This window comes from Sapajus apella, unplaced genomic scaffold, assembly GCF_009761245.1.
Source record: "Sapajus apella isolate SASKATOON/1434 unplaced genomic scaffold, GSC_monkey_1.0 scaffold82, whole genome shotgun sequence".
In the NCBI taxonomy this organism is placed as follows: domain Eukaryota; kingdom Metazoa; phylum Chordata; class Mammalia; order Primates; family Cebidae; genus Sapajus; species Sapajus apella.
This window is the reverse complement of record NW_022437022.1, coordinates 3826890-3837478: the sequence shown is the minus strand read 5'-3', so window position 1 is coordinate 3837478 and position 10589 is coordinate 3826890. Positions and strand designations below refer to the sequence as shown.

The window sequence follows — 10589 nt, the reverse complement described above, 5'->3', positions numbered from 1 at the left end:
TAAATGGGTTAATTTATGAAAAAAAAAAAAAAAGACAATCAGCTGGGTACAGTGTCTCACGCCTGTACTCCCAGCACTTTGGGAGGCTGAGACGGGTGGATCACCTGAGGCCAGGAGTTTGAGAGCAGACTGAACAACAGGGTGAAACCCCATCTCTACTAAAAATACAAAAATTTAGCCAGGCGTGGTAGCACGTGCCTGTAATCCCAGCTACTTAGGAGACTGAGGCAGGAGAATCGCTTGAAACCACTGGGTGGAGGGTTTAGTGAGTCGAGATTGCACCACTGCACTGCAGCCTGACAACAAGAGCGAAACTCCTCAAAAAAAAAGATAACCTTACACACACACACACACACACACACACACACACACACACACAAAGTTGAGGCCAGGAGTCCAGAATTCTTTTCATGTGTTATGTTTTTATGTTTTGTTTTGAGAGACAGGCCTTGCTGTGTCACCAGGCTGGGCTGCAGTGGCACCATCATAGCTCACTGCAGCCTGGAGCTCCTTGCCTCAAGCAATCCTCCCACCTCAGCCTCCTCAGTAGCTAGAGCTACACATGCATGACACCATATCCAATTAATCTTTTTTTTTTAATTTTTTAGAGCCAGGGTCTCACTGTGTGGCCCAGGATGGGATCTCAAACTCCTGGCCTCAAGCAATCCTCCCTCCTCAACCTTCCGAAGTGTTAGGATTACAAGCATGAGCCACCTTGCCCGATTAAGAGTCCAGAATTCTAATCCTGACTCAGGCAGAGCCTCCCTGGGAGATCTGAGGCCAAATGCTTGCTTCTCTGAACCTTGAGTTCTCAAGCCATAAACTTGGATTGGACCAGGAGCTTTCTAAGGTCTCATGTAGTTCTGAAATGTTATAAAGAGACCATTGCCACCCAAGACAAGACTGCACAGTGTTACTTGCCTAGAATGTCATGGAGCCCCTTTTCCAAGCCTGGGTGTAGTTCCTTAAATGTCTTTTTTAGCAAAAGGAAAAATGGATTGAAAAACACAAGACAGCTGTCTACGTCTGATTCCCCACCAGGGACAGAGTTCAAATAACGATGAGGAGAAAAAATATGAATGGATTCAAAGCTTACAAATAAAGGAGCCAAAAAAGTCACCTTAGATCTCAAAACGTCCTTCACAGCGTGTGCCATAAAGAGGCCGGAACAGACGAGAGGTGAGACTAGACATGATGTCACTCTGCGTTTAGAGAGGAACGTGGCACACAGAGGCTGGCGCTATTTCGGTTTGCACATGGAGAGACATCCTGTCACGGGATATTATATTTTGTATGGGCACCTCCAAGTGCAGGAACCAGAAGGACTCCAGAGGGGTGACAAAGGATGGGAAGCCAAGAACCAGCACTGGGGCTGACATATGAGCAGGGTGAGCCCCGAGCCTGGCACCTCGGAGGGAGGCGTGCAGCCGATGTTGGCTGAACAAGTAACTCAGAATGAACAGTGGGCAGGAGCAACGCCAGGTGAGGAAATGTTTAATTTCTGAAATGTGAATATATATGTGTCCAGGGTGAGACCAGCCTGGTCAATAGATACACGTGAGTCTTTAGGAAACTGTAAGGCCAACTCCTGGACCAAGACTCTGAGCAAAACATTTCACATAAAAGTAAATGTCCACAGAATCACAAACAGGAAGTGTACCCTGGTTACTGGGAATGGTGAGATGATTTGCCAGAAGGATTACCAAGAGCACAATCAAAAACCATTCCATTTCCACGTAATTTCCATTACTAGAGCTGCCTCGTGGTCCCTCCTGCATCTGCAGAGGTCTGTGCGTGTCTCTAGAGTTGACCGTCTGTGTGGTCAGGCCATGGCGATGAACAAGGAGGCGCTGGTGGCCTCAAGAGCTCCTTCCTGACCTTGCAACTCTAGCATCTGAAGAAGGCAGTCATTTAAAATGAACGAAAAGGCTTAGGTTTGGGAAAATTTGATCATTCTGTTAGTCTGTCAGCAAACTTCTTGAGCTTCTAAGGTAGACAAAATACTGAATTAGTGAGGGGGTTGACAAAAGAAAAGGCATGTTCTTTTGAAGCTCAAATCACAATATAATTAGTAACTAACAAGTGTTAAAATAACAAACCAAGAGATGTACAGGACTGATTTGCAAACATGATAATGCTTATCGGACATTCTGCTGTGCCCAGCGTGAGTTCAAACACAGTGGAAGAGTATTCCTTGGGAAGGAGTTTGGAAGGCTGTGATGGAAGCAGGCCTTTGTCAAGCACCCTGCAAGACCAGATGTCCTGTGTGTGATCTTCTCTAACCCCAGAAGTCCTGGAAGCAAGGTAAGTAGGTCAGTCCTGGTTTGCAGGTGAGGAAACAGCCTCCGTGAAGTTAGCCACTTGCTTGAATTATAGCTAATGAGCGAAGGAGCACAGATTCAAATCCAGACTGGCTTCCCAGTGCAAGCCCCTCCCACCATTCTCCATGGCCGCACGATGCACCTAAAGGATGAGGTCAGATAGAAATCGGTTATAGAATGTGTCAGCTGTGGACAACGGTCAATGAGAAGGTAAGAGACCTTCCCACAGGAGGATGATTCCAAGTGCGGCACTGTGGGGAGCATTGCCCATGGACTGCGAGTTCACTGGCAGATTAGCCCTGATTTATTTTTATTTTAACTTTTAAAAATGTGACAGATAATCATTGTACATATTCATGGGGGTATACAGTGGTGTTTCAATACCTCTAATGTATAGTGATCAGATCAGGGTAATTAGCATATGCATCATCTCAAACATTTATCATTTATTTGTGTCGAGAGCAGTCAATAGTCTCCTTCTAGCTGTTTGCAAGTACATAATATATTACTGCTAATTCTAGTCATCCTGCAGTGAGCACTAGGGCCGGTCTCTACAAGAGCTTGGCACTGCCTTTCACAGGGCTTTCTTTTACTGCAACGTCCTCAAGCAAGATCCACCTGAGAACCCAGGGCAAGCTGGGTGGGAAATACCAAAGGTGCCTGGGTCACACTGGGGATGAACAGGGAAGAGGGCACACCCTGGGTGGGTTCCACCTATTTCACTTTCCAAAGATTCTGCCTGTAAATCAGAGATTGGGATCCCGGAAGCAGACATCTTTAAAGGCTTTCTTTACACTTTGTTCACTTGGGACTAAAACCCAAGTTGTCAGAACCCAAGGGCTACTTGCCTGGTAGTCCTTCTCCCAGAGAGGGAAAATCTGAGGCTTCTGGTAGACCTGTTTCCTCTCTCTGGCTCCATGTTGGTTTCCATTGCCATTTCTCCCTTCCCATGGAGAACAGGGCAGCATGGGTTATTAGTTCCAGAGATGAAAATTTTATCTTCTCCCAGTGGGAACTTGCTGCAGGCATAGGGTTGAACTGGAGTCAATTCCGAATGTGAAGGTCATGTTTAAGAGCCTTGAAGGTTCTGATAACACTATATAATATTTCCACATTGTAATATTAAGTTCTAGAAGTAAAAAATGGATCAAAATGCAACTCTTCAGTATTATGGTTCCCGGGGGACCCACTACTTTGGGCCCTCGAGCCTTTCAGAGGCCTTGACTCACCAGCCCTAACCTGGCGCGGAGTGCCAGGTCTGATTGTCAGCCTCAACTATATGTCACAATGTGACATGAGAAAAGCCACTTAGCCTCTCTGTGCCTCAGTTCCAGATCTAAAATCTGGAAATTCCATGACCCAACCTCCAGAGCTCTGGCTACAATGCCTTCAATAGGACATTCTGCATTAAACATGGACATGGGTAATTAAACCTCATTACATATGTGTTGAATGAATGAATGAATGAATCCCAGTCAGGCCTCCAAAAACCATTCCCTTTCCTTGAAAACTTTGAAAGAACAATCAAAGGCAAAGTTCAGCAACAAAACACTGGAGACTTTGATTTGCTGTCACTGAACAAGTCAAAAAATCTTAGTAAGAGGCACTTGAACATTTTAAGTATCATCTTGTGGTAATAATGGCCTCTCATGCATATTTATGTACTTAGCTTTATAATAACCACTTGAAAGACTAGGTTTCTCCCCCCCAGGGAATGAAGCTATGTGAAGTGTAACAAAATATTTCAAGTTCAAAGGTCCAAATATGTAAGATGTAAAATGCTGGAATTCCTTCCTCAAGTAGAAAGCACCTTGGTGCTCAAGCCAGCCCAAGGACATGTTGATTTGGGGAGTGTCTGGACCCTCAACTAAGCCTGGAGAGTCCTCGGACACACGCCTCCCCTGCACGCAGCGCTCTTCCTAACGAGCACTGGCCGGCCTTGCTGACGTGTGCACACTTAGTCTGAGTCAAGACAGGTGAGGCTTCGCGGGGAGAAAGCTGGTTCTTAGTGAGGTGTTCCACAGAGAATTCCAAACAGGCTCCACCGCCAGAGCAGCTCTGCAAAACCCTTGTGTTACAGTTACCCAGTGTCATTCATTATCCTCTCAAAGTAAAATCATATGACCCCATTTCCTCAGTAAGTTAATTACTTTATTCCTTTGTATGAGGCAAAACACTACTTTTATTGTTAATTAATATACTAAAATTAGATTATACCATTCTGGACATGTGAAATTGAGTTTAGTACTTTCAAATATATATTTTTAAAGGCATCTAAAAATAAATGGCTTAGACGCCTTTTCTCTTTCCAACTGAGCATAAATTTCCTTCATGTGAAACTCCATCTCTTCCTGCTGTTGTAAATGACATAATGCCATTTATTTTTCAAAGGGAGAAGAACTCATAATGAGACCTTCAGTTCACATTTCAAAATTCATATATTTAATAGTTGAGGAAAAAACAAAAAATACAACAAAAGAAAATCATCCATAGGTTTCAGGAGCAAAATCATTAAATGGAAAAGCGAAAAGAATTCTTTATTTTTGGACCAATTTTAGGCACTTAAGACTTTTCTTCTTTTCCCCTTGATTAAAGTGAAGATACGATAGGAAATTCCAAAGTTTTTCTTCTTGAAGAAAAGCAGAGATAACGTGTCCATCCTAGAGAAAGAAACAGAACGACTCATCTGACAGTGGACACAAAATGACTTCTTGATTCTCTTAGTTCTTTCTGCTGTAAAGAAATTCCACCTGATACATCTAGCCCTAGCACACTGCTAATTACTTTTCTATTTATTCAGTAGCTCTGCAAGTGGAAAGCAATCAATTGCCAGGGAATTCTTTGACTCCTATGCTGAGTAGATGGCATTCCGATCCCAGCTGCTTGAAGACAGCCAAGGCCTAACTTTATCTCATTGCCAGGTCAAATTAGCACCCAACAGGCCCTAAGGGATTTTTTTTTAACCTTCACTGCAAAAGACCAATAGTTCTTAGAAGTCAATACACTGATCCTGGGCCTTCTCTTCTTGTTTGATCAGCCCCTACTTCTTTTCCCCTGATGACAATAGGAAGGACTAAATGTAGAGTTACCCGGCAGAGAGAGGGGCTTTATGCTAGATCCAATGGTCAGATCTTAGCCTTTCAATCCATGATGCAAGATGCACTTTTAAAAATGGGCTGGGCCGGGCGCGGTGGCTCACGCCTATAATCCCAGCACTTTGGGAGGCCGAGGTGGGTGGATCACGAGATCAAGAGATCGCGACCATCCTGGTCAACATGGTGAAACCCCGTCTCTACTAAAAATACAAATAAGTAGCTGGGCATGGTGGTGCGTGCCTGTAATCCCAGCTACTCGGGAGGCTGAGGCAGGAGAATTGCTTGAACCCAGGAGGTGGAGGTTGTGGTGAGCCGAGGTCACACGACTGCACTCTAGCCTGGGTAACTGGAGCGAAACTGCATCTAAAAAAAAAAAAAAAAAAAAAGTGCTGTGTTGGCCGGCCGCGGTGGCTCACGCCTGTAATCCCAGCACTTTGGGAGGCCGAGGCGGGTGGATCACGAGGTCAGGAGTCCGAGAGCAGCTGACCAACATGGTGAAACCCTGTCTCTACTAAAATACAAAAATTAGCCGGGCGTGGTGGCCCGGGCCTGTAGTTCCAGCTCCTCAGGAGGCGGAGGCAGGAGAATCACTTGAACCGGGGAGGCAGAGGTTGCCTGAGCCGAGATCGCGCCACTGCACTCAAGCTGCAAGACTGAGCGAGACTCTGTCTCAAAACAAACGAACAAACAAACAATGTGCTGTGTCTCTCAGAGAGGAACAAGAGTGTGAGTTCACATCTAAATAACTAGGAGGGTTCCAAGTCCACAATACGACTTTATTCCTTGGCCCCAGGTTTTCATCAGGCAAACGTGTGAATCTGTGGCCACATTAATAGGAGCCTGCTGCGCTTCTACACTCCGGGGTCATTTGGTGGTCAGCTCCAAGTAAAACAGAGGCAGAGATAAGACTTATCTTTGCAACGCCCTCAGGGGTTTTCCAGGAACTGGAGAAGCAGCTGCAGATGCCACGGAGGTCCAGCCAAAGGTAGTTACTTAAGCAAAGAGAAAGGAGCACAAATCTGATGACAATGAAAAATTAACTCACATTGCTCTTCCCTCTAACAACAGGGTGAGGTCTCTCCGGCATGCGTCTCTCACTACAGAGTTGAAAATAAGGCTGTCTCCATGTCAGTCTTCTCTCATCTTGCTTGCTTTTCTGTTGTGTTTGTTTTCCAGGAAGACTGCAAGACTTCTTCCAGAAGAATGAAGTAAGTCCTGAGAAGAGGGGCAGGTAAAGGAGAGCAGGGGAAAGGTAGGCTAGCAAAGAACACTGGGCTTGCCGTTTCCACCTTTTGGTTAGACTCACTCCTTTATTCAAGTTTTATACAAATGACAGGCTGAGCATGCAGGGACCCCCTGATGGAAGCCTAGAAGCTCAGGGGTGCTCTTGCCCTGGCCATCTGGGGCCTGCCTTGGTCCAGCTGGGCCCCTCTCCAAGCCTTCTGGAGCTTGCCCAGCCTCTGAGCCCTGGCCACTGCCCATCCCCTGTGTGGCGGTGGCTTCCCCACCACTCACTCACCCAAGGCCTCCATTCCCTCCAGCCTGCAGTGATGCCCTTGCTCCTCTGCCTTGAGAAAGGCCTGCCCTGCCGTAATTCCTAGAGTGTGTCTGGTCTTCTGCGGGACCTGGTGTGACACCTGGTAACCATAACCTCAGCAAGGGAAAGGGGGGCCAGGGCACTCATTCTCTCTCTAAGCTCCCTGCCACTAGATGTCAAGCTCTTACCCCATCCCGCTGCTCTGTGGATTCCCTATTTCCTTCCACTTCCTGCATTGTGGGACCTTCTTGTCCTCTTTCTTTCCTCTTCCTAGCTCCCCTGCTCCCTGCTGTAGCCCTGAATCCCACCCAGTTCTGCAATGAGCAGAGTTTTTAGGGTGTTCACTGAAGCCTCTAAGTGATGGGACATGTCCATCAGACTTTCCAAGACTCCCTTCCCCGGGGCTGACTTCTCATCCATCTCCCCTTCTCTCCTGACTTGGTGGTGCTAGCCATTCTCCTCATCCTCGACCCTGTCCATGTGGACAAACACCATCTCTTTATGGGAATGTTGCTTTTACCAGGGCTACGATTAGACTCTCTCTCCTTTTTTTTTCCTCCTGGTGCGATAGTCAATTATGCATCAGAGTCTATTAATCTTATAAACAGTTACGGAGCTGAAGAGGCTGAATCGAACAGCTGAGGCTTTCAAGAAGTTGGAGTACCGGGGCCATTATTATAATGAAGTTCTGTGATGTATAATCATGTCTCTGGGTGACCGGGCACAATTCTTTAAGTCTGAGAAATTGTAAATGATGTGAATTTTTTATAAAGTTTACAAAGCAGCCTCTTCAAAGTTTGTGCTCATAGCTATGACCCCAGGTCCCCTCTCTGGGGGGAGCACCTCCCTAAGCCCCATTAGCCAGTCTGTGGCACCTTCATCGCTGATGGGCTGGCAGATTCCATGGTCTACAAGGCACTTCCTCCTCCTCCTGTCCTGCCCACACAGGGATTGGGAAAGAGGACAGCTGGGCTGCAGAAGAAGGATGTGATGCTGTCCTCTTCTACTGAGACCTGTTTGTTTGTCTATCTCTTAAATTTGGTTCAGTAGCATTAAAGAAAAGGGAATTTATCTTTCTCCCCAGATGCAACCAACAGATGCTGGGGAGCAGAGACCTTGCATAGTCAATAAAAGATAAGTTATAAAATCTATAAAACTGCTGAAAGAAATCAGAATTTCAGCAAATTCTGTTTTTTTTTCGGGCTGCTCCTTTTGATCAACAATGGCGAGAAGGGGGAAAAGCTAGTCATGCATAAACTTCCATCTGTTATTACAGCGTGGAATGAATGTGGTTAGACGAGGAACAGAGGACAGAGTGATATTTGAGCTGTGATATTGACAGAGTAGAAATGGAGAATGGTGCCAGTGATAAAGACAAAGCTGTCATAATCAATTAGCATTTAACTTTTTGTAAAGATCTTGGAGGCGATGGGTTCTTTAGATTTTAATGTGCATCTTCAAAGTAATTTTGTAAGCTATTTAAATGATGCTCCCTTTTTACAACTCTACATAATTTGATTACACAAACCATCCTGCAATCCTTGGATATGCAAATGCAACATCAAAATGATTTTTTCCCATATTTTGATAGAATTTGATGTTCGTTGCAATGATAAGAAGTGACACAAATTGCAGCAAGGCATCAGTAACTCATTCATCTGGCACACTTTGGACATTCCGATTTTAAATGCCTGCTTGTTGAGAATCACCCTTAAGAATAACAATTTAGAAACCAAAGACAGGGCAGCAACTGGTGTTTGGAGAAAATTGCCTTAGATTCTGATCCCACGGCCACTAAGATGCTGAGCTTGTGAATGAGTCTCTCAGAGCCTCAGTTTTCCCATCTGTAAAATGAGAATAATAAGGTGTAGATCACAGAAAGGTAGTGAGGGTGAGCAGTTAGAGTGAAAACACCTGGTGCTCATACAGCCCCAGCAGCTGCCATTACTTTACCACTGCTACCATGTGTACAACCACTAATACAAATCTGGGTTATTTCTTTGGCAAAATTAGGTTTCAAACAAGTATCACGTGGTGTAGTGATGCCAAGATTATGCCGGTGGCTGCGCTTTTGGGTGATCTGAGAGGAAGGGACAATCGTGAAGCTTCGCTGAGGAGTCCTCATGGGGGGAGTCCCAGCCTCCAATGGCCAACCTCCCATTCGCCCATTCCTTCTGCATTTCCGCAACTCCTTCAGTAGATCAGACAGTGTGCTAAGTGCTGAGGATGGAAGCGTGTAGAGTCGCAGGCATCCTCCTTGACCTCTAGGTTCGTAGTCTAACCAGGGTGGGCATACAATTACATTCTCATAAATAAGCACGGAATGGGTGCAGACCAATCAAACTCTACAGCTGGCAGGGCGAGGACATCGAAGCTGCCTGGGGCAGTCACAGTAAACCTCACAGGGGAGGCGATGTTTGCACTGCAGCATAAAAGAAGAGTCAGATCACTAGGCAGAGCGCCTCAAGAAGCCTGCTCCCATCCAAGCAGGGCTGGAGGCAGGGGCGGTTTGACCACAGGACATTTGGCATTTTCTACAGACATTTTTGATTGTCCTGACTTGGGGGTGCTACTCTAGTGAGTCGAGGCCAGGCAGGGACGTGGCAACAATGCCCAGGACAGCCCCTGCAGGAGAATAGTCACCCACCCCCAAGGTTAATGGCACCCAGATGGAGACACGCTGAGTTACAGGGGCAGTGAGTGCAGAGTGGCAGGTCCCAGAGTGCACTGGGCATCCCAGGGACTCAGTGTGGCCCCAGCCCTTCCAGTGCAGGGATGGAGGCTGTGCACATGGCAAGGTCGAACCTTGGAGGATCTGGAGGCCATCAGGAGGGAGGGTTTTGTCCTGTTTCTCTTTATACTTCCCCTAAAGGAGCCCCATTGTTAGAGAAAACTAAACTCGTCCCCCTTAATGAGTAGCAATAATGTGAAGCGCCAAAGTTCCTGTATTATCCTAGATTCAGGGGAATTTTGCTTCCTTTCTTAATTAAAATGAAAAATAATGGTGTCTTTTTCCACTAGAACTTTAAATAAAATCAGTCCTTCAGGAAGACAAGCGCTTATGAGGAACCCAGGTTGAGACACGTGAACAGGAAAGGCCCGAAGGGTTTGGAGCAAGGGACTGGTGTGAGCAGATGTGTGGGTTCATGTCCTTCTTCCCACAGGTGGCACCAGAGTGGGCCAGCTCAGCAGAGCTGACGAAACCCCCACAAGACTGACTCATGGTCGGGCGCCTTTGAGATCCATGGTCACAGCTCTACTTTGAGCTGTTCCCCAGCAGCTGTGGGATCAGAGGAGTGGGTGCATTACTAGAAAGAGCACTGGGCCGGGCTTGGTGGCTCACACCTGTAATACCAGCACTTTGGGAGGCTGAGGCGAGCGAATAACCTGAGGTCAGAAGTTTGAGACCAGCCTGACCAACATGGAGAAACCTCGTCTCTACTAAAAATACAAAATTAGCTGGGCATGATGGCACATGCCTGTAATCCCAGCTACTTGGGAGGCTGAGGCAGGTTGTGGTGAGCCGAGATCACGCCATTGCACTCCAGCCTGGGCAACAAGAGCAAAACTCCATTTCAAAAAAAAGAAAAATAAGGAAAGAACACTGTACTGAGATGCCAGCAGCTCTAAAGAGCT

The 10589-nt window shown here is 46.3% G+C and overlaps 1 long non-coding RNA gene across 1 annotated transcript; it reads right to left on the bottom strand.

Moving 5' to 3' along the window:
* Positions 1-2647: 2647 nt before the first annotated feature.
* On the bottom strand, positions 2648-10339 carry LOC116533402. Its single transcript, XR_004261286.1, has 2 exons — positions 6462-10339; positions 2648-5290 (listed from the first exon to the last, which is right to left on the bottom strand). It is a non-coding gene; the product is annotated as an uncharacterized LOC116533402 (long non-coding RNA).
* Positions 10340-10589: the final 250 nt, after the last annotated feature.